The sequence below is a fragment of the Miniopterus schreibersii genome (assembly GCF_964146895.1).
Source record: "Miniopterus schreibersii genome assembly, chromosome: 2".
NCBI lineage: Eukaryota > Metazoa > Chordata > Mammalia > Chiroptera > Miniopteridae > Miniopterus > Miniopterus schreibersii.
This window is the reverse complement of record NC_138102.1, coordinates 48,510,270-48,535,052: the sequence shown is the minus strand read 5'-3', so window position 1 is coordinate 48,535,052 and position 24,783 is coordinate 48,510,270.

Genomic DNA, 24,783 nt, shown 5'->3' with positions numbered 1-24,783 from the left:
CTATTTTATTCTAGGAGTTTTACTTCAAGTCTTATGTTTAAGCCTTTCATTCAAGTTGTGTGTGTATGAGTGGTGTGAGGTACAGGTCCAATCAAATTCATTTTCTGCATGTGTTTATTTAACTTTTTCAACATCATTTATTGAAGAGACTGTCCTTTTCCTGTGGAGTATTCTTGGCTTCTTGTCAAATATTAATTAGACCTTGGTCAAAGGGAGATCTAATATATGGCGTTGCGATTATTGTTAACAATACTATATTATATACTGTATTATATACTTCCCCATTGCTAAGAGACTAGATTGTAAATGTTCTCACTATAAAATAAAAAATAATAAATATGAAATGATATAGGTGTTAGCTAGTACTATGGTGGTAATCATACTGCAATGTATAAATATATCAAATCATTATTTCATACACCTTAAACTTACACAATGTTATATGTCAATTATATCTCAAAAAAATGTTACAGCCAGAGTATGAAGGACAGTGGGTGCTCAGGCATCAACTACTTGTCTTATTACCTGGTGGCAGCATCCGCTTAATGAGGACGAATATGGTTGACTGTTATTTTTTGGGACCAACTCTTTTTTTTTTCCTGGACCACACAGCTAGACAGAGAATTAGAATTTGATTCCAGTACTTCCAAACACCAGCTGCTCTTCAGAGCAAGCTCTTTACCACATCCCACACTACTAAAGTGCACACTTCCTGAGAAATCTTTAGGAAAGAGAAAACACTTGAGCTAACTATTGAATGCCATTCTTAGCAGAGGGCCCGAATGGGAGAGCACAGACTATTCAGAGGTGAGAGCAGAGAGTATCTGAGTGTAGGCACAAAGTGGACATAATAACAGAAAATGAGCTTTGAAAAAAGTGCAAGTTAGTAGTCCTTGAGCTAATAAATAGAAATATTACCCTGGAGTCCTGGAGTTACTGAGATCATTAGAATATGTTAAGCAAGAATGACATAATGAGATTTGTGTTTGAATGTGTAGAGAATGAATTGGAACGGGATTAAGCTGGAAACTAAAAGATCAATTAAGAAATATTTTAATAAATTATAAGAAATGTCAAGAAGCCCAATGTAAGAAATGTTAGTGATGTTGGAGAGCAAGGAATAGCTTTAACAGGTATTAAAAGCACTCGATGAAGGAGGAGTGACTGGAGGAGTGACTTCTACTACCAAGAGATTCTCCATTGTCTTGAGACTTTGCTTTATCAGAATAGTTTTTGGCAGACAGTGTGCTCCTTGCTAGAACTTAGCCTGCTACAAAGATTTGTGGGAGAAATCCATTCATTGTCTTTCTAATTTGTGAAGTAGAAGGATACCTTCAGGTCTTGTTGAATAGGGGTGCACTTATTTGCCTTTGTAATCCTCTTGCAATTAAATTGCACCTTCTCTGAATCACTGCTCCATAGAGAGTGCTCATGAACTCTAAAGCATATTTGGTTCAGAGTCATAGTTATACAGCAGGTAAATTTTTTCTAGTACTGAAGATAAGGACTTCCCTTAAAAATATTGTGTTAATTGAATAAAGAGACCATTCTGTCATACTGTGGCATGCCTACAGGTATCTATTCAGTTTACATATTCTGTAATACTCTTTTTTAAAAAAAAAAAAAGTTTTTGTTGATTGAGAGATAAAAACATCAATGATGAAAGAATCATCGATTGGCTGTCTCTTGCACACCCCCTACTGGGGATCGAGCCTGAAACCCGGGCATGTGCCCTGACCAGGAATCCAACCATGACCTCCAGGTTCATGGGTTGACACTCAACCACTGAGCCACACTAGCCAGCCTATTCTGTAATACTCTTTAAAAAAAAAAAAATACCACCATCTGCCATGATACACTCAGGAAAACTAATTATTTTTGTAGGTGTTAAAATGTATGTGTGTATATATACATATATACACACATACATTTTTTGTATGTGTTTATGATTAAGTGTTATTGAGCATTAAGAAATAAAACCCTTTATGACTTTTTTTCTAAAATATAATACAGCATGTTATCAAACTTAATACCCTAATTGGAAACTAACAAGAGATGCTTTTACAATTACTTCAATGTTTGCAAGGTTATGACTCATGAACAAATTACTTTCATGGTTGGGTTGCGTTTATACAAGACAGGGTGTGAATTTTAAAAGTGAATCAACAAGATAGGACAGATTTAGGTGTGGACATATTTATGTAACATGTTTAAATATGGACATAGAATAGTAGAAAAACAAATACCTCTTTTGGCATGTTTGATACTTAAAGAAAAATTTGTGCACAATTGTATTAATGAACATTTATGGAGATTGAATAAAAATTGGCATGAGATAGGATCCTGGCAAAGATCCCTTTAGTAGAGTCAGTTGAAAGTTAGTGACACCTTAAATCCTTAAGAAAATGTGGAATAATGCCACTTGCGTATCCTTCCTTTACAACAGATGGAACGCAAGCCCATTCCAAATGGCAGGCTACTCAACAGTAGCAAATGAAATTAAACCAATAATGGTAATGTGAATCTGTGAAAAAAAGGAAATAGACACACAAACCAATAAATTAAAATGGAATAGTAGTACTGTGTTTTACATCTAGTAATGCATGTCACTCACAAGTGTTGTTCTAACTCCTTCTGGTGATGGTCAGACATACTCATTGTCTTCTTATATGCTGATTTGCCTTTTTGCAAATACACTCCTGTTCTTGTTATGTATTTTACCCACATCTGAGTCCTCAATCCTTCATACAGACTTAAGATAAGTCAGTATGTCTAGCACAGTTCTTTTATACAGTAGGTTCTCTTAAGGGTTAACAAATTTTAAATAACTCTTCCTGGAACATTTAACAAGGGTCAAATGAGTCTTCCCTATGGTTCTCAAACCATACCAAGTGTCTCCTAAACAACTCTGCCCACAGGTAAAGCCAGCCTGCTCATAGGCAATCTCTGAGCAAGTTCAGAATTGTGCAGCAAATAGAAAGCTCGGCATTACCATTTATATTACAGCTAAATTGGTCTTATTAAAAGATTAACTATAGGACAAAAGATAACTCCTAGAGGCTTAAGAATTCTCTTTTAAAATGCATCTCTAAGGAGGAGCCCAGAAAAAATGAGTTATCATCCATCTGACAAGACATTTGGTGGTGGTAAGAGGAGATTACGTAACAAAGGAGCTTAGACATACTACATAGACATGTAAACATTTTTAACTCTCTGTATATATATAAATTATGTGTTTATTATATAATATATTATTATGCAATATATGTTTATGTACATATATAAATGCACATGTTTAAGCGTGATTCTACATATACATGGGCTAAATCAGATGCCCGCATCATACACCACTTTTACTAATTCTTAAGATTTTCTGTCACTAATAATTAGGACAGTAGGTCACAGGTTGATTCAGAATTTCTGGGATCCTAAATCTACAGGTAGATAATCAGCAGCAGCTTTTGGGCACTTTTATAGAGAACAGCTTCTTCTTCCCCAGAAATAGCAAAGGATCGTGAGACAAATACTCTTTCTCTGAGCTTACTGGTATTCTCTGAGCTCCCCGGACATTCTTGTGCAGTTCCCAGGAATAATGGTTCTTTCCTTCCAATCCTTTGGCTTACAGCTACTTCACTCAGCATTTCTATAGGGCAGCTAATGTCAATGCTCTCAGGTGTAGAATCCTAAGTTTCTTGCAAGGACTAATTCTCAGTAAAGTTCCTCAGAATCCTTGGAGATTGTTTGGAGGGCACAACCTTTCCTGATGATTTTGGAATATTACCCAAATGATCTTTTAAAATACCTTCACAGATACTGCATTGCAAAGCTATGCAAACAGGAGGTGTCCAAAATCTGGTACCATACTCAGCAGGAATCCTGGTAGGTGTTTCATATGCCTCTGTCATAAGTCTGTGGACATTATGGACATCAACTTCTTTCTCTCTTATATCCACATATCTAGTCCTGTTCATTCCACCTACTTAGCCATCTCTTGAGTCTTCTCTTTATCCCAACCGTGTTCACCATAGGTAGACCTTCTTTTCTTACATGGATGTTGTAAAAACCTTCTCTTTGATTTTTTCACACATACCACTGATCCCTGCCAATTGTTCTTCATACAATAATCAAGGCAACTTTATAATAGTGCACACCTTATTATATTCTGTTTTTCTAGTTAAAATCTTTCAAATCTTTCCAACAGCCTTCCTAACTGTTCTTTTTAAAAAAATTGTTTGTTTATTTATTGTTTATTTATTTATTGTTACTCCTTACCTGAGGATATTTTTTCCACTTTTTTTTAGAACGAGTGGAAAGGAGGGAGGGAGGAAGAAAGAGAGAGAGAGAGAGGGAGAGAGAGAAATTGAGGTGAGAGAGAAACATCGATCGGTTGTATCCCAACTAGTCATCAAACCTGCAACATAGGTATGTGCCCTAACTGGGAATTGAACCTGCCACCTTTCAGTACACAGGAGGATGCTTCAACCAACTGAACCACACAAGCCAGGGCGACTTCTGAATACTCTTAAGATAAATCCAAAATCCTTAATGTGGTCTGTAAGGCCCTATCTGGTCTGACACTACCTACCTCGATAGCCTCATCTCTTGTAATGCTCTCCCTTGAGGTGTGGTCTCTGGCCATTTTCCAGTATTTCCCTTCTGTCTGCCTCATGACCTTCACACATGCTCTTCCTTCTTTGGAAAATACTTTTCTACCACTCTATCCATTTTTCCCCCCACTTGGGTGCTATTAATCCTTCACATATTAACTTAAATATCCCTTCTTCAGGGAATCCTTTACTGACCCCAGTAAACACCATTTGAATAAGTAAGATCACCAATTATATATTCAGCCCAATACACTTCATTAACAAATAATCAAATTAATTGTTTTATATTTGTTTTTCTCCTTTAGACTTTAAAGTTTAAATGAGCATGGACTGTACCTTATTCTAGTTTTACAATGTTTACATAATTGTTTTTCCTATACCTAGGTTGAAGCATTGCATCCAGTAGCTGCTCAATAAACATTTATCACTTTTTAGGTGTATGCATAGTCTTTAGTTCAATAAAGTAAATATGAACAATAACTCTAATAATTTTTTTTATTTCACTATTAAAACTTTGGAGCACATAAAATATTAAAATTTTCTCTTATTTTTTAGTACGGACAAAACTGTTTATGAGAACCACTTGTCTCTGGAAAATTCTCTTTTTCTTTTAATCTCCTATGATGCCTGCATAATATATGAGTAAATAGTTGGTGAATTCTTGATAAATTCTTAAGAGGGCTTTCCAGTGACCTAATTCTTTGACTCAGCTATTTCATTTGATTGTTATTTAGGTTAATATTTATTTATGAATTCTAGGAACCTGGTACAAGATTCTTAAGGAACTCATTGGAAGATACTTTAAATGACACATCACCGTGTTCTACTAAAAATATCCCTCTTTGCCCCTGCACCATATTCAAGAATTTTACCCGCTTCCATGAGGTGAGTTCCTTCTCAAGCTGGTACATTGTCTAGAAAGTTATTGGTGACCATGCTCATCAAGTTAAAAGCTACTTTTTAGCCCCAAAGTATCGAGTCATTCTCTTAGCCATGGTATCTACTAGGTCCTATGATATTAAAACTCAAACTAGAATTGTCTTTAATTAGTATAATATTGATGCTATCCAAATTAAATACAAATTAAATACATATATATATATATATATATATATATATATATATATATATATATATATGCAGATAGATAGATAGATCGATCTAAAACCATGTTTATAGCTCTTTCTTATCTAAGGCTAAAGTTTTACCTGTGTACTAAATGGTGATCTTTCTATAACCTCTCTTTGGGTTTGAAATACATATAAGTTTTTTAATCATATCATAGAGTCTGAAAGGGTTTAGGTATGATGAAAGAATAAACCCTCACAGGAATCACATATGCTCTTGCACGTGACTTAAATAAGATTTTTACCTATATGTGTTTATACTGATAGCAAGATGTTCATGTTTAGGCTTGCCTACCAGATTAGATTGTTAAGTTTTTATTGATTTTTAGAGGGAGGAAGGTAGATGGAGAGATAGAAACATTGATGAGAGAGAAACATCAATCTGCTGCCTCCTGCACACCCCCCACTGAGGGTCGAGCTCCCATCCCCGGCATGTGCCCTGACTGGGAATCAAATCAGTGACCTCTTGGTTCATGGGTAGACACTCAACCACTGAGCAACACTGGTCAGGCACAGATTCGATTTTATAAACAGTTACTATTAATAGAATTGCTCCTGTGTTTCTTTCTGAACTGTATCATACAAGAGAAATTTAGGAATAGGTATTGGTTCTCTTTTCTTCATGTCCTCTTTCAGCAGTTTCAAATTACAAAGGTTAATGATGAGAGTAATTTCTTTGTGTGTTATCACATATGTACAAATTCAGAATGATATAAAGATATGAACACATGATTTTTTAAATTCTGGATTTCATTTTATTTTCAGACTCTAAACATATGGATGTTGAAATCTGTGCATGGGTATAGATTTTGTGCCTTTTTATGAAGAAAAAAAAAGTGATCTTAGGGCTAAGTCTGATGACATTTCTCTGGCTTATACCTAAGACGTTTTCCTTCAGTTATTTTATTTTAAAATTTAATTATTTAAGTCATACATAAATATGTCTGCATTGCAAAAGAGGTAAAACAACACAGATAAAGCAAAAGTCCCTTCTGGTGACATCATCTCTATCCCCTAATCTCATTCTCTAACTAGACGTTTGATATGTATTTTTTGCTAAACTTAAAATACTTTTCATATATGTGTTAATATATATGTTAAATATATCACATAAGCATATCAATAAATATATAATAACTTAGATCAAACCACTGTCTTGTTTAAAACTCTCCAATAGCTTCCCATTTCCCTGGGTATGCAATGCATGTCTCCCTCCCTGGCCTACAAGGCCCTTCAGGTTCTGGTCCTTGCTTATTTCTGTAACTTATTTCCTACGCTCTCCCACTTGCTTACTGTGGTTCAGGAACACTGGCTCGCTCCACCTCTTTAATATTTCTGCATGTTCCTCCCTCAGAGTATTATCATGAGCCCTTTTCCCTACCCAGAATATTCTACACCCAGTCTTTACATGGCTGATACCTTCTCATCATTCAGATCTCAGCTTAAATAGTATTTTCTCAGAGAGGTCTTTCCTCAGAGGCTTTTCTGATTATTTAGTCTCCTGCCAGGCACTCTCTAGCTAGTTATTCTATTTGAGAATTCACAGCACTTACCGCTCCTTAGAATTACATACTCAAAAAAACCCCTCCCATGATTATTAACTGTTTTCTCTACTAGAATATGAGCCTCATGAGGGCAGGGTCTTTGATGGGCTTAGTCACTTGTTTATATCTCCGGTACCTAGATAGCACCTGGCACATAATAACTAAATGTTGAGAAATGAAGATGGGAAAGCAAAAGAAAGCCTGTTCGCATCATGATTCATATGAACTTTTTAAAAGTCAAGTGGAATTGGATGCACGTTCTATTTACAGTGGTGTGTAATAAGTTACTTGATTTTTTTAAAGTTTTCTCACTTTTACGACAACAATAATAGAAATTGCTTCATCAAATTGTCAGAACATTAACTGGGATAATGCCAGCAAAGTGATTGGCCTTTTGCCTGGTATATAGTATGTGCTCATGACAGCTGAAAGGGAAATGATGTTAGGATCATGGCTGATATTAATAAGATGTTTCTCATTTGTGTCCCCCCACCCCCCTGCAAAAAAACACCCAGCCACAGCAATTTGGCCTCCATTATGGGAGAACATACCTTTGTGGGAGTTGTAACATCTGACACCATATGCCATGAGACTTGAGAAGAGTCTCACCCACCCATGTGTCAGGTGATAGGCCTCAGTGTTAGTTGTGGACCTTGCAGTGGCCCATAAACTGGCTCCAGCCCCTTTTAGCGATGGCCCAGGAGCCTCTGGAAGACTCTGTCTTAGACAATCATCCACTGATGGGACAGCCTTTGTAAAAGTCCAGGTTTTCAGTGAAGAAGTTCCAGTACACCATGGGAGCAGAAAAAATACAAGTTTGGATGCAGTGGAGAGGGGTAAAAGAAGCAGTTTTACTTTACCAGTGTCGCCCCTCCCCCAAGGCAGCATAGCCTAAGGCCAAGAAAAATCTTCTCAGCCTTAATAAATAAAATAAAATAAAAAATGAAAGAGGAGATATTACAACTAACACCACAGAAATACAAAGTATCATAAGAGACTACTATGAACAATTATATACTAACAAATGGAGTAACCTAGAAGAAATGGATGAATCCTGAAAATATAAAACCTACCAAGACTGAATCATGAAGGAAGAGGAACTCTGAACAGATGATTTACTAGCAAGGAGGTTGAATCAGTAATCAAAACAAAGAAAAGCCCAAGGCCAAATGGTTTCTCTGGTGCTCATTTTAAGAATAATGTGAATTCTTCTGTAATTATTCCAAAAATTGAAGAAGAGGGAACACTTCCAAACTTATTTTACAAGGCTAACATTACTCCAATACCAAAGCCAGATAAAGACACCCTTAGAAAAGAAAACTACAGATGAATATCTCTGATATAGATGCAAAATATAGATATAAAAATCCTCAACCAAATATTAGCAAGCTGAATTCAACAACACATTAAAAGGATCATACATCATGATAAAGTGAGATTTATCCCTGGGATGCAAGGATGGTTCAGCATATGCAAATCAATAAAGGTGATATGTCACATGAATAGAATAAAAGATAAAAATCCTATGATTATCTGAAAAGATGCAGAAAAAGCATTTGACAAAATAAAACATCCTTTCATGGTAAAAAAACAACTCTTAACAAATAGGGTATAGAAAGAACGACCTCAACATAATAAAGACCATATATGACAAGCCCACAGCTAACATCATACTCAACAGTGAAAGTCTGAAAGCCTTTCCTCTAAGGCCAGGAAAAGACAAGGGTGCCCACTCAGTCTCACCACTACTATTCAGTGTGGAGGTGCCAGAGCAATTGGGGAAGAAAAAGAACTTAAAGGCATCCATATTTGAAAGGAAGAAGTAAAGCTGATTTTCAGATTGTTTGATCGAATGTTTACAAAAGTCCTAAAGACTCCACCAAAAACCTGTTAGAATTAATCAACAAATTCAATAAAGTTTCAGGATACGAAATAAACACGCAGAATCAGTTGCCTTTCTATATACTAACAACAAAATCTCTGAAAAAGAAATAAAAAGTCCAACCCCATTCACAATAACATAAAAAAACCATAAAATGCTTAGGAATAAATTTAACCAAGGAGGTGAAAAGATCTGTGAACTGAAAGTTATAAAACTTTTATGAAATTGAAGAAGACACAAAGAAATGGGAGCTATCTTCTGTCATGGATAGGAATAATTAATGTTATTAAAATGCTCATGCTGCCCTGGCCAGGTTGCTCAGTGGCTGGAGAGTTATCCAGTACACCAAAAAGTTGCAAATTCAGTTCCCAGTCAGGGCATATACCTAGGTTGTGGGTTCATTCCGGGCTGGGGTGTGTATATGAGGTAACCCATCGATGTTTCTCTCTCATATCAGTGCTCCTTTCTTTCTCTCTGTCTCTCTCATTTTCCCCATTCCTTTTTCTCTTTAAAAAAATCAATAAAAACATATTCTCAAGCAAGGATTAAAAAAGTGCTCATACCACGCAACCCATCACTAGATTCAATATAACTCTTATCAAAATTCCAGTGACATTTTTCACAGAAATAGAATAAACATCTAATTCATATGGAACCACAAAAGACCTCAAACAGCCAAAACAATTTTACCAAAGCAGAACAAAGGTTGAAACATCACACTCCCTGATTTCAGTCTATACTACAAAGTTATAGTAATCAAAACAGTATGGTACTGACATAAAAACAGACACAGAGACCCAATGGAACAGAATAGAGAGCCCAGAAATAAAATATTGCATATATGGTCAACTAATTTTTAGCAAGGGATCCAAAAATACTGGGGAAATAATATACTCTTCAATAAATGGTGTTGGAAAAACTGAAACATCCAGAAGAAGGAAATTGGATCCCTATGTTACATCATTCACAAAACTTAACTCAAAATGGGTTAAGGACTTAAAAAAATAAGACCTGAAACCATAAAACTCATAGAAGAAAACAGAGAAAAATCTTGTAATTGGTCTTGAAAATGATTTTTTGGAAATGACACCAAAAGCACAAGCAACAAATGTAAAAATAAACAAGTGAAACTACATCAAGCTAAACATTTTTGGCACAGCAGAAGATTTACTCGATAAAATGAAAAGGCAACCTATAGAATGGGAGAAAATAATTGCAAGTTGTATCTGATAAGGGGTTAATATCCAAAATATATGAGGAATTCATATAATCCAATAGCAAAAACAAACAAATAAACAAAACAATCTTATTAAAAATTGACAGAGAAACTGAATAGATATTTTTTCAAAAGAAGATATCCAACTGGCCAACAAGTACATGAAAAAAAATACTCAACATCACTAATTATTAGAAAAATGCAAATCACAACTACTATGAGGTATCCCTTCACACATGTTACAATGGCTCTATCATCTAAAATACAAGAGATAACAAGTATTGGTGAGGATGTGGAAGAAAGAAAGCCCTTGTGCACTTTTGGTGGGAATGTAAATTGGTACAGTCAATATGGAAAACAGTATTTGGAAACAGAGGTTTCTCGAAAAGTTAAAAATAGAACTACTATATGATACAGCAAGCTCACTTCTAGGTGTATATCCAAATGAAATAAAATCAGTACCTCAAAGTGATACATACCCTCCCATGGTCCCTGAAGTATTACTTACAATAGCCAAGATATGGAAACAACTTCAATATCTGTCTCCAGAAGAACTGGATAAAGAAAATGTGATGTATTAATCAATGTTACCCCAATAAATTTTATATAAAAAGAAAATGTGATATATACATATGAATATTATTCAACCATGAGAAAGACAAAAATCCTGCTATTTGAGACAACATGGATGGAACTTGATGGCATTATGCTAAGTGAAATGTCAGAGAAAGAGAAATGCTGTATGATGTCACTATTTGTGGAATCTAAAGAAACAAACTTGTAGAAATAGAATAAAATAGTGGAAAGTTGTTAGAGAGTAGATCTTAATTGTTCTCACCAAACACACATGCGCGCACGCGCGCACACACACACACACACACACACACACACACACACACACACACACAGGTAATTATGTGATGGACGTGTTAACCAACCCTACTGTGGTAATCATTTCATAACATACAAGTGTATCAAATCAACACATTGTATACCTTAAACTTAGACAATGTTAAATGTCAATTACATCTCTATAAATCTGGAAAGAAAATGACAGCTAAAAAGAAAACAGTAAAGAAATAGAACTAGGTTTAAAATTTGGTGTCATCTAATAAGTAACATTTCTGAGGCCTCTCATTTTCCCCCTAATGTTTTAGCTAGTGTTTCTTACTAGGGAAGAAAAGAAGTGTTTTTTGTTGCTTTTTTTTTTTTTTTTAATTTTAAAAATATCAGAGGGTAGGAAGGCAAAGAAAAATTACATTGGAAATCTCTCTCTCCTTGCCCTTGGATGGATCTGCCTCCTCTCCTTTATTTTTTGGAAATAATTTAGGTATGAATGTAGATGGAGGATCAGGAAACAGAACACACTAAAATTTCCCATTTTATTTACCATACAAATGTGTACTGTTAGTGGAATTCTCCAACTCTACACAGTTTAGTCTACCCTCAGTGGACAATTAACCATATTATAAGCAGCAAACCTGAGATGGAGACGAAAAGATAGTCAGTTTGTTGCTTTAGGACTAATGTTTGCTTGTTTCTAGTAGAAAGGATTTAAGTTTATCTAAAATTGTAGACAAGCCTTTCCTACCAACCAAATAATCCTCTGTTGTTTACAAACAATTGCAATTTGGAGTCCCATTTAATTTGTTCATGAAGACAAACAGGAAGGGAAAGAAGTGAAATTCTTAAGACTGCAATATAAACAATTAACCAAGGAAGGGAGGCAGACCGTGATAGCTAGGCTCTCCCTGGCCCTCTCCTCATCCTTTCCTTTTCCTGGAATTAAACCAGAATGAAATTAATCTGGTTAGCAGAAATTTCCCTTGTTTAAAGGTTATTTAGAAGTAGGCTGGAAAACTATACAAAATGTTTTCTTCATGTTAATAGCATAAACTGAAAATACCCATGTCTCAAGTCACCACTTCAACTATCTGTAGTAATTCTTGTTGGAAGGGTCAGCAGTGGGGAAAGCTTTAATCTGAGAAGATATAAATTCCAGATTAGCTGGGAATGCCTGGCCTTATAATTCAGAGTAAGAAATCTGCATAATGAACTTCAGCACCAACTGAGCCTCCCGGCTAGGGCTCAATAGTATTCTTGAAGAGATTGTTCTCAGTAATATTATTCTGCCAACTGCCTCTACTAATTGCTTATTGCTCAAGAAACAGTTTCTGTAATAATAATTATTATTTTATGTCCAACAACCATTCCTCCCTTAACTTTTAAGTAGCATCTGGTTTTCTTTTGGGGAATCATACAATTTGTTAGTGAAGGTGTTTTCTTCTCAAGCCTAATTGGGCATTCTTGGAATTCTGAACATCTGAGTAGAGGGGAAAATTGACACATAAATTAAAGATGGTTGGGGAACTAGGTGAAAAAGGTGGAGGGGTTGAAAAGTACAGATGGGTAGTGACAAAATAGTCATGGGGATGTAAAGCACAGCATAGGGAATACAATCAATAGTAATATAATAACTATGTATGGTGCCAAGTGGGTACTTGAAATATGGCTGTACTGGAAATATGGGGGGAACGCTTTGTAAGGTATATGATTGTCTAACCACTATGCTGTACACCTGAAACTAATACAAAACGATATTGAATGTAAACTCTAATTAACAAATAAAAGTGAAAATAGATGTTGGGCCTATTTATTTCAGCTGTAGTGCACCTAGAGGAACTTCTCAAGTAGGTCCTTCTCACTTAGACTGTGTAAAAGCTGCCTGATTGCTGCCTGATATAGTGCTCCCCCTATATCCACTCAATACATTACCTTTCTACATACTCAAGCTGGCCAGAGTAAATTTCTTTTACTCAACACTGATGAATCCTATCTGATACAGATTCCTGCTCTCTGCGTTAGTGCTGCCACTCTGCTTTCCACCCACACGTCCTGGGCCGACCCCAGCGTTTTGCTCTGTCCTCTGTGTTCCGCCCAGCTGCTCTGTTCCTTCCCACCGCCACAAGGGCAAGCACATCTCATTCTATGGCAGCTGGCACAAAGAATCATTTCTTGATTAGCATCTGAGTTGAAAAGGATTTCTCAGTTGAGCAAAATTATCAAAGCTGTACTAGACTCCTTTATAATGGCCGGCTTGATTTGCCCCAGTGCCTTCCGAGGGAAGCTGCTGCTGACCTTGCTCGCTAATGAGTGGCTGTGTTCTGGCCATGCACCCTGCAGCCGCACCATCTGACTGATGCTTACTGGAGCAGCGACGTGCATCAGCCCAAGGCAGCCAGTCCGTGTTTCAGCAAGGCAGGAACTTAGGACTTTCACAGCCTGGCTCAAAAAAATAAAAAATAAAAAAAATTTATATATATATAAAATGTGTGTGTGTGTGTGTGTGTGTGTGTGAAGAGAACCAATCAGATCCATCTCTGAGGAATTTAGAATTAGGCCACAGACCTGTCTAGGGCAGTTACCCTTAGGAGCATCACAATGACATATGAAGAGTTGCTATTGTGTAGAGGGGGCTGAAGTCCTTATTTGGAATCTGAAGCAGAAGGGACCTCTAAAGAGAGGCAGATGAATGAAATATTCTAGCAGAAAAAGGCAGAAATGAGTGAAACCATGATCTCAAGGCAGAGACCGGGAGACTTTGGTTTCTGATGGCTTTCTTGGTATAGTTCCTGTGAAGCACTGCTGCTCTCAAATTTCTGGGGTCTTTATGTATTCTTAAAGTATTATATGCTACACTTTCCCCCTGTGATCCGTGAAGTGAAATGTTTCCTGCTTAAGGCAGATATTATGACACTTCCCAAGTCACACCAATAATCCTACCCTTTGGCAGTAGGTGGTCAGGATTATTTTCCTTAAATAGCACAAAGATTTTCTTGTTATTTTTGTTGTTTTTAATTAAATTATCACCCCTTCTTCTTGGGCGGTTCCTTCATCTTATTGTCAAGCCAGCAGTGACCTGTACCGAGACCCACCACAGCATCAGGCTGTACCTGCTGTCGCTGTGGTCCACCAAGTCTGTGTGACTCATTCTGGAGCACCGAGGTTCAATCAGATGCTTAAAGCTGTTCAATTTTTCCCTTTAAAGGTAAATTCAAATTTTCCATGGAATTGGGACTGTTGCTTTATTCAGATGTAATATTACTCCCCCTACCCCTTCTCCTTTTGTAAATGCCAATTGCCTTTGGAAAAGAGTGTAGAAAATATTTTAGGAGACTCCTGGAATCATGCTGTTACAATAGTACAATGACTTTTACAAGCTCTGGCTACTGAGGTAGCACTAGGTGCTCAGCACCATGGAGTCTTGAGGCCATATTTTGTTTGACCTCAGCCTTTACAACTTATGAGTTACTGGTTTGTTTAAGTTCCTTAATCTCTCTGATCTATATATTTAAAAATGGTGATGATGATAGCTAGGATGTAGGATAATCTACTATTATAACAAAACCTCTAGCTACAGAGGATGAAAAAACACAGGAATTCATTTCTCATTCACATAATTGTCCAAAGGTAAGGGAGCATCTAGAGTAGGAAAATGGCCTATAATCCTCGCGCATAGCTGCAACATGTGGGTCCAAGGCGGTTACTAGTTTTCACAGCCTGCATTTAGCAAAAAGGAGCAAAGGATGGAGACTTATGGCAGTTGTTTCACAGGAAATACCTGGGAATTGCTCATATATTACATCCTTACTGTTTGCCGAAAGGTCACCCCTCACTTCAAGGGATGTTGAGAAGTATATTCTTTGGGTGAGCAACCATGTGCCCGGCTTCAAAACTGGGAAAGATGAGAAGAATGGCTAGTAAGGTCATTTAATTTTCTGTCACAGTGCTACGAGGTTTACATTAGTTAAGATAATGAAATTATTTGCAAATGAGTTAAGACTCAGAAAATAGAGTAACAAATCATATATGGATGCCCAGTTACATGTCAGTTCATTCCCAGAAGCATTTGCATTGCTTATTTGGGAAGAAAATAGAAGTTTTTTCTAAAAAAATCACAAGCACAATATAGCACATGATCCAATCCAGGGTTACTAAATTTTGATAGTATTGGTATTTTGGGCCAGATAATTCTTTGTTGTGGGGGATTGCCCTGTGACTGTAGGACATTTAACAGACTATATCCAATAGATGTCAATAGCACCCTTACCCATGGTTTCCATAACCAAAAAGGTCTCTAGACATTGTTAAATGTCCCATCCAGTGGGATGGGGAAGGGAGAGTGGGCAAAACTGCCTTCATTTGAGAATCGCTGGTCTAATCTCATCAACTCTGTCATTATTATTATCAATGCATATGTTGATTTTAATGAGCCTTCTGAAAAAATTCAAGGTATTTTTACCATTTATGTCATCCAATTAGCGATAATACTCATGACTGCTAATTAATGAGAATAGTTTAAAATTTTGCCTTGTTAAGAGATATATTCTCACCCTGGTTAGAGTGTCGTTCCAATACGCAAAGGTTGTAGGTTCGATCCCCAGTCAGGGCACATACAAGAAGCAACCAATGAATGTATAAATAAGTGGAACAACAAATCAATGTCCTCTCTCTGTCTCTCTCTCTCTCTTTCTCCTATTTCCTCTTTCTCTCTAAAATAAATAAATAAATAAATATTTTTAAAAAGAGACATATTCTCTTGGATGTTCTGGAGTTTTCTACTTGTTCATTTGAGTTAAAAATAATCCTGGTTCTCTGTTTTCAGCTGACATAAATAATTTTGTCCCCTCCTAAGTCTAACTGCACCTTCACCTTTTCAAGGAGGTTTCTCTACCATATATATCATAAAATGACCACCAGAGGGTGAATTTGTGTTCCTTAGTGATCCATATGAAGGGGTGAAGGGTAAGTGGCTGGAGTTCCCTCAGGGACATTTGGGAAAATATTGTCTGAAAATGCCATTGCAAATCCCTCAAACTAGCAACATACATTTTTCAAATTGCCAATATGGCTAAGGGACTGAATCCTCTCAGTGTGCAGAAAACTTTGTACAGTTTTACTGATGTATAGTTGGTTCTTTAGAAGAGTTAATGCATCCTCCCTACCATAATATTCTAAATTATTCCATGTGGGTGGAGCTGGGTTTAGATTAAGAATCCCAAGCATTTTGTCTACAAAAACCCACATGCACTTTTGAGAATAATATATATTTTTGACTAGAATTGTTGTAATATCATTGTATAAAGCTTGAGAAACTCAGAGAAGGTCAAAGATAAAAATTGCTATATTTCCTTCCCCTTCCCCAAAGATCTATAGTTTATTTTTTTTGAGAAAAATTGTCTTATTTATTTTTTAAAGTTGATATTTTGATGAATGTTCTAGTGTCATTCTCCCCTTTCCTCTTCCTCCTTAGATAGAGATGCTTCCAATTTATATCATCATCAAATGATAATTTTATCTTTACTTAAGGCTCTTTTCCCTACCTTATTACATCACCTGGAATTTCCAAAAACTGTTAATGTAGTAAATATCGTTAAACTAGTAATAATGGCAATAGTTTGTATCCTAATCTTGTTTTTGACTTTATTGGAAATATTTCTGTCATATTCAAATGTGACATTAGTTATTATTTAAGATAGATACTATTTTGTATCTATTCTGTCTAGATATTCCTTACTATATTAAATATCTATCTATTGATAGTTGATTAAAGTTTTATAAGTAGATATTGAATTTAATTACATGTATTTCAATTTCTATTAACATTGTCTTATTTTTATCTTCTTATTTTTTTAATTGATTTTTTGTGTTTTTTTTTTTTAGGGAAGGGGTAAAGGGGAGAGAGAGAGACATTGATGTGTAAAAGAGAGAGAGAGATACATCAATCGCTTGCCTTCTGTACACGCCTCAACTGGGGATTGAACCTGCAACCTAGGTACATGCCCCAACTGGGAATCAAGTCCATGACCTTCCAGTACACAGGACAATGCTCCAAGCTACTGAGCTACACTGTCCAGAGCTATTTATATCTTATTTTTGATGTAATAGATTACATCAGCAGATTTTCTAATATTTTTCTATTACTGGAATTAATTATATTTGGTTATTGTGTGTTGTTATTCCAAGACAGTAGTGGATTTCATAGATTCTTTAAGATTTACTCCCTTTATGTATAATTTTGATAGGCTTATGGTCATATTTTAACTTGCATATTTTTCAGAACCCTTGTCTAACAAGAAAATTTTCCATAGTTAAAGTAGTTTAAAAATGGTCACAGATTACTATTATCCATCATCACTTAAATACTTTGATTAAATCCTACAGTCAGAAACTTGTTTTACTTAAATTTAGTATTTTAAAATTATGTTTAATTAGAAACTCCTAATTTTCCCAAGGAATGTTTAGTATAATCCCAGCTAAGTAGAATTCTGCAAAACACACTTTGGGGAACATTGTTTGCTATTTTTCTTGTTGGGGATAACTTTAATGATACCAGTTTCTTTAAGAAAAGAAATGTGATGGTTTCATATATTTTTATGTGCCTGACCAATTTAAATAGCACTGTATTTATCAGCTCATTTAACTTACTGATAAACATTTGTGAGAAGAATAAACTTTTCTGTTAAAGACTGTTTTTGAAAACATTGTAAGTACTTTACTGGTTAGAGCTCTATTTATTGTTTCTGGTATTTCTGAACAAATTCTGATCTGTATCTATCTCCAAAAATAATTTTTCTTTGGAAAATAGTCTATTAACACAGAGCTCTATTACTAGTCTTCTATAATTAAGAAAAAACTCTTGCAATTTTATTCTTTTTAAAAGATCTAGGGCAAATTTGTCATTTATTTTTCATAATCTTGTTAGAAGCTTATTTTATTAGTCTTTCTGATGAACCAACTCTTGATTCTACTTTTCAATTTTGTTATTCTGCTCTATAATTTATTAACTTTATCATTATTTCAAGATATTTTATTCTTATTTTCCTAATTTTAGTTGAATTCTGACTGTATTTTGATTATATCTTACTTATAAGTGAAAGCATTTAAGATTATGCATTATAAGTACCATGTTACAACATCTCCATTGGCAGGTGGACTTCACATTTTGTTACTTTTAAAGCTGTCTTAATTGCACTACTGTGGAACTTATTTTTCTCTAATCAGAGTTATTGGGAGTTTATTTACTTCTTTTTGTGTGTGTAGCAACATTTCTAAAAAATTAAAAATTTGGTCATAAAGTTCTGATTTTAATAAATTTGGTGGCCTTAAATTTTCTTTTTAAGAACAGTGGGGAAAGTTGTCAATGTGCTTCCTCATTTTGGCTTAATGTGATAAATATTTTGGTCATAGCATCCATACATCTACTTATTTCACCTCCAACTTACCTTTCTAGGAACTTTATTATCAGTAGTCCCATGTTCTGGTGATTTCAAGTATATAAGGAAATGAATAATAATTTAAAAAATTGAATAGTTCATCTTAGATCATTCTAATTATTGTAACAGCTCCTTAAAACTTTTCTATGGCATAATTATCTATGTAACTATAAACCTTTTGTATCTATTTCTTTACTTTTTTATTCTCATTTGTTTCACAAGTGCTCGGCATATTGTTTTCAAAGATAGCTACAATTCTTTCCATCCCATCAGCCCCCTTAGTAATGTGACTTTATCACTCTTGTTATCAAGATATAAACTTTACTTCCCCTTGCCTGCCGTGATCTGCTGTGACCAATGGAATGCAATAGATGTGACTTCTGGCTGTAAGTGTTAAGACGTCTTGAAGCTTCCATTTTTACTCTTGGAAAGATGTTTAGCCTAGACTACTAAGTGATAAGGACAGACTAAGACTACCAAGTGCAGTCACATGTCACATGGGGAACAACTGCCAGCATCACAGTATCAGATTTGTGAGTGTGCCATCTCAGACCCTCCAGCTCCAGCCAAGCCACTCCACCCAGTGCTGTATGAAGCAAGAACGGAGCTGTCCCCTATGAATCTCACTTGATTGGTGAGCAAGAGATGATTGCTTTTAGGCTCTAAGGTTGGAAGTGGATTGTTATGCAGCAATAGATTACTGGAGCTGTCTTTTCTTCCTCTTGATATTATGTTGTCTTTCAGGGCACAAACCATGTCCAATACATTTTTTTGGTGTCTCTCCACAGAGCAATGTATTGATTGCACAATAACTGTAACTGACTAAATTAATTCCACTTCATATGCCTGGAGAAAAACAAGATTAGGTTGATAATGTTCAGTGGCTATTACTGTGTTTTGGAAAAGCCGTTTTTTTATAATTTGATGTTTTAATTCATGACCTTGTGCAAGTGAATGGATTGCATGAGGTCTTGATGCTGTTAATTAAAATCCCCGAGCACTTCCACCTCCAACAAATTTTGTGAAACCACAATCTTGTGACCAGTCCCACTAGAACCACTAATAAAATAGAAAATAAAAGAGGGTAGGTATAAAGCAATGGAGGGAAAAAAGAATGTTGATTTAATAATGCCAGATTTCAAGGAGGTTAAATTTATTTTTTCTGAATTTTGTATTTTGTCCTTCCATGTTAGATTAAAATAACTAATATCAAATAAAGCACAAATAGATAGTATAGAACTGACATTGTGACTCCTATACAACTCCGTATTCTCTGAAACTGAGAAAAATATCACAAATTGAGGAAACAAGTATTAAATGACAGCTAGAGTAAAATGTGACATCAGTATACTAAACAAAATCTGTGGTCTTTTATCATGAGGACAAAATAAAGGCTAACCTCTGAGTATGGTGTAATATTTCAAAGCAGATATGTGCATCATTAAAGGTCTTACTGTTTTGATTTCTCCCTCCCTCCCTCTTCCTTCCTTCCTTCCTTCCTTCCTTCCTTCCTTCCTTCCTTCCTTCCTTCCTTCCTTCCTTCCTTCCTTCCTTCCTTCCTTCCTTCCTGTGGATGGGCTAATTATATATAAAAGAAAAAAAATCCAAATTTCCCAAATGGATTTTTGGTCATGCTCCTGTAAGTAAATTCAGCATTTTGATTGGTTGGAAATGACTTCCTATCTTACTGTCACCTCCGAAGCTACACATGGGAAGTTGTGTCTTTATTTATCTATTTTTATTTCTTCCATTAGTGTCTAAATAACAGCCTCTAGTACTGAATTACTGCAGGGATCGTCTCTCCTTCTTTCAAAAGAAAGTCATTCATTAGGGCGCCTTACCTTTACCAAGAGACATGTTCTCAGCTTCACGATGGCTGGCGGCCAGAGAAGCAATTTCCTTTTCTTTAAAAGGGGTTGGAAAGCATCTGATTATATCGGGAAGAGGTATTTCAGTTTTCAAGGTGAAAGAACACTTGCTTCTTTTATAGATAATGGAAGAAATAAGATACATTAGTGAAAGGCAGAGGGCATACCAATTAAAAATATCCAGGAAGGGCGGGATGTAGTCTGTCCACATGTTATCTCAATGTAAATTAGCAGAGCAGGGTAACAATACTAGTTTTCTCCTCTATGACTTAAATAATTCAGCCTTTGAAACAGGTTTTCTTGAAGGTATTTTCTATACCAGAACAGCTGATAGTATAATATTCATTACTTAGAAGATCTTAAATTTTGTGTCCCTGTGTCAGACTAATATTAAATGCTCAGAACAGGAATTATAATGCTTGGGGAAAAACTTTTTTTCTAACTTACTTTACTTTGGCCTTGAGAATTTTGTTTAAGAGGGGAAAAAAACACCTGAAGATTACTGAAATTAGAAGATGTAGGAATAATAGTTACTGAAATTATCTTTAATTATTGTGACTCTCAGATAAAACAACATAAATAAAAATGTCCAGCTCACTCAGGGTATTCAAATTAACATTTGTCTACCTTTTTGCGCATGTTCTCTATACCAAGGCTGTCCAATACAAATATAATGTGAACCACAAATATGAGCTAACTATGTAATTTTAAATTTTTTTAGTAGGCACATTGAAAATGTAAAATAAATCTGCTACATTAGTTTTAATAATATATTTTATTTAACATGATATATCCAAATGATATAATTTTAATATGTAATCAATATATACATTATTAATGAGATATTTTATATTCATTTTTATACTGGGTCTTCAAAATCTGTTATGTACAGATTTTACATATAGCATATCTCAATCTAGTCACCTTTAAAATGCTCAATAACTACATATGTCTCGTGGCTACCATACCAGATGACACAGCTTTATGTTTTCTTTATTCTGTTTCTACATTTATTTTTTCCTCATGTTTATTTCTAGGATCATGCCTTTAACTTCTGGTCTTTCTGATAAAATTTTCCATGCTACTTTTAGGAAGACACATGAGATCCCCTCTTCCTGTCTGTGGAAGTTTTCCTGTGCTATTTTTACAAATCTCCTTACCTCTTTATTACTGTTTAATGAAATGCTATCCAGTGTTAACTTAGAAATTCAGCAATTCTCTATGTGCAGATAATTCACACATTTCCTGTGTTTATTTCTAATATCCACCCTAATCTGTTTTTCTGAGGAATCTACTTGACATTTTGCAAATCAAAATCTCTGAGGCTTGCTTTTGAAATATGTAAAACAAGGGAATATTAATAGATAATCTCAAAGGCCTTCTGTACCTTTACTAGTCTATGACTCTAAGGTTATTCATATTACCAACTCAGACTCAGCATTGTATAGGTGGCTCTTCACTCAATGCCCAGTTTCTTCAGTACAGTGGGTTAATTCTCTATGCATTGAATATCCTTAAACAAAGACTTTTCTTTGATATAATGTATTCCATCAATTCTTCCTTTATCATGCATCACCTGTATCTGGACCCTAATCATCTCTCCAGAAATTTTGTAGGTGTTATTCCATTCCTCACAATGTTTCTCTCTCTAGTGCATGTTTAAGTTTCTTTGTCACATTTTTTTTTTTTAAATATATCTTTATTGATTTCAGAGAGAGGAAAGGAGAGGGAGAGAGAGAGATAGAAATATCAATGATGAGTCATTGATCGAGCCCACAACCTGGGCATGTGCCCTGACCTGGAATTGAACCCCGATCGCCTGGATCCTAGGTCGACGCTCAACCACTGAGCCACGCCCTGCCGGGCTCTTTGTCACATTTTTAACTTTGATATATTTTTATGGAGATAAACAAACAGGAGAGAGGCCCTAAGTTGGTATATGTAAGGAAATAGGAAGTAGACATTGGAGAAGTAAGGTCCCAAATTCAACTGAAATTTAATACTAGCCTAAGGGTGAGCAGTAAATGTTTGCTTGATCTAGAAGACCTCAAAGAAGCTAGAATGCAGAAATATGTTAGTTAAGAATTTAATGTATCATATTTTTACCATTGAATAGATTCTCTACCTTTAAGGTGCCAATTATGAGACTCTTTGGTAATTAAGTAGTTTAAATGCCATGAAGTTTTAATTTTATAGTCTATGATTTAAGTCCAGTCTATGAAATTTATATAACCGTCTGTAATCATGGGATATTTTTAAAATATGCCATATAGTGCCATCTCAACTATAGCACAGCCAGGCCCCATGAAGTATTGGAACACTGTTTACCCTGCCCAGTATATAGCAGCTCTTTCAAGATCATTAGCATTACCTGCTTCTGCTACTTTTGTCTTATTGAAAACATGCAGAGATAATTGGATTATATATTACACATCCAATATAGAACAACTTTTTTACTTAATGCCTTCCAGACTGTAATTTGGGGAGAGAGCTTCCTTTATGTCTAATCTAGAGATGGCTTATCATTTGACCATTCAACTATGGTAGGGGTTTTACTGTCATATAACTCAAAGCATAGCAACTTCCATGCAAAAAGCTATCTAGAGCTATTTTTCCTGATACATTTTTTGTTATTTATCAACTTAGAGCTCATGAGTTTCTTAGGGCAAGTACCCACTGACCTTTAGGAACTCTTCAAAAATTGTATTATAAAACAAATAGGACAGAGGCTCTGTCCTAAAGGAGCTCAGTCCAATGTAGAAATGCAAAATGTTTTCTTTGCCAAAAATATGGTTATTTAGAGAGATATGTGGAGGTGCAATGAAGTGGTTAAATTTACTCAGAGAGTCCAAAAAGGCTTCACAGAAAAGTTGATTTTGAAAAAACCGTCTTAATTGTAGATGTTCCCAGTTGGGTGTGGAGATAGGGAAGGAAAGGGGCATGCAACTCCAGAATGATGATGCAATCTGAATGGCAGTACAAATGTGTAGTCCAGAAGCTGGAAGAAATGCATCAGTTGAAGTGTAGAATGCAACGGTGGTACTGCAAGAGATAAGTGGGTACGTAGATCATAGCCTGATCATGGAAGGCCATGTGCTAATGGGTTCGGACCTTATCCTACAGGTAATGAGGAGCTATTGAAAGCTTTCAAACCATTAAATAAAATGACACAAATTGTATTTTAGGTTAAGTAACCTCGAGAGCAGTACAGATGATTAATTCAAGATGCAAAAGACCTGAGGAATGAGACTGGGGGTGGGGGTATTACAACTGTCTGTGAGAGCGCTGGTGAGATAAGGCTTTGAAAAAGAAAGCTGCCGATGGAAAGAAGGTAGCAAAGAAGGAAAAGAAGGGTGAACAATATACAGGTGTAGGCGGTGACTGACGTGTGACTAAGGATGAAGAAGACTAGAACTGTTCCTAGGTTTGACCCTTGATTTCCATGTAAATCATGGTGATTTTGAAACATGATTCAAAGAGAGCCCAGAAGGACAAAGAGAATTTGTGTACAGTTCTTGAACCCAGAGGAATTCTGTGTACAATTCTTGTCATTTCAAGAGCTCCAATCAGGAGGTGTGGTAGATGTTTGGATACCCACTTTAACTAAAATTATGGAGGAGAATGCTGGAGAATGTCTATAAAGAGGAGGAGAAGACCAAAAGACAAAGTTGTAGGAATCTTCATACGGTCTCCTCCATCCTGTGGAATCTATAAAAACTCAAAACAAACAAATGAAACAAAATAGAAATAAATAATAGAAACAGAGACCAAAGAGATGGGTACCCAAAGGGAGGGGGTGGGGGGATGGGTGATAAAGGTGAAAAGGAAGAGCATCAGTAATAATGTGGTAAGTTTGCACAGTGACAGGTGAGTACCAGAATTAGTGGGGTGATCACATTTTAAAGTATAAAAATGTTGAATCACTGTATTGTACACCTGAAACCAATATAACCAATATAGTATTATATGCCAATATATTTTAAAAAGACCAAGTGGTAGGGACTTCAAGCTTTAAGAAGTGAACAAATACAAGGAATATTTGGAGAGGTAAATGGAGAACCAATAGACAGTAGCACACAGACAGTGGCAAGGGGTGAACATAGGTGATAGGAAATGAGGACTGAAAGAACCCATTGGAAAATAATGACATTTACTGGAACATTTATAGGACAATGGGAAGGACAGAAACTTGTTTTATGCCTTTCTGCTGAACTTCTTTAAGGTAGCAATTTCTGAGAACATCACATAAGATAAAATATGCAA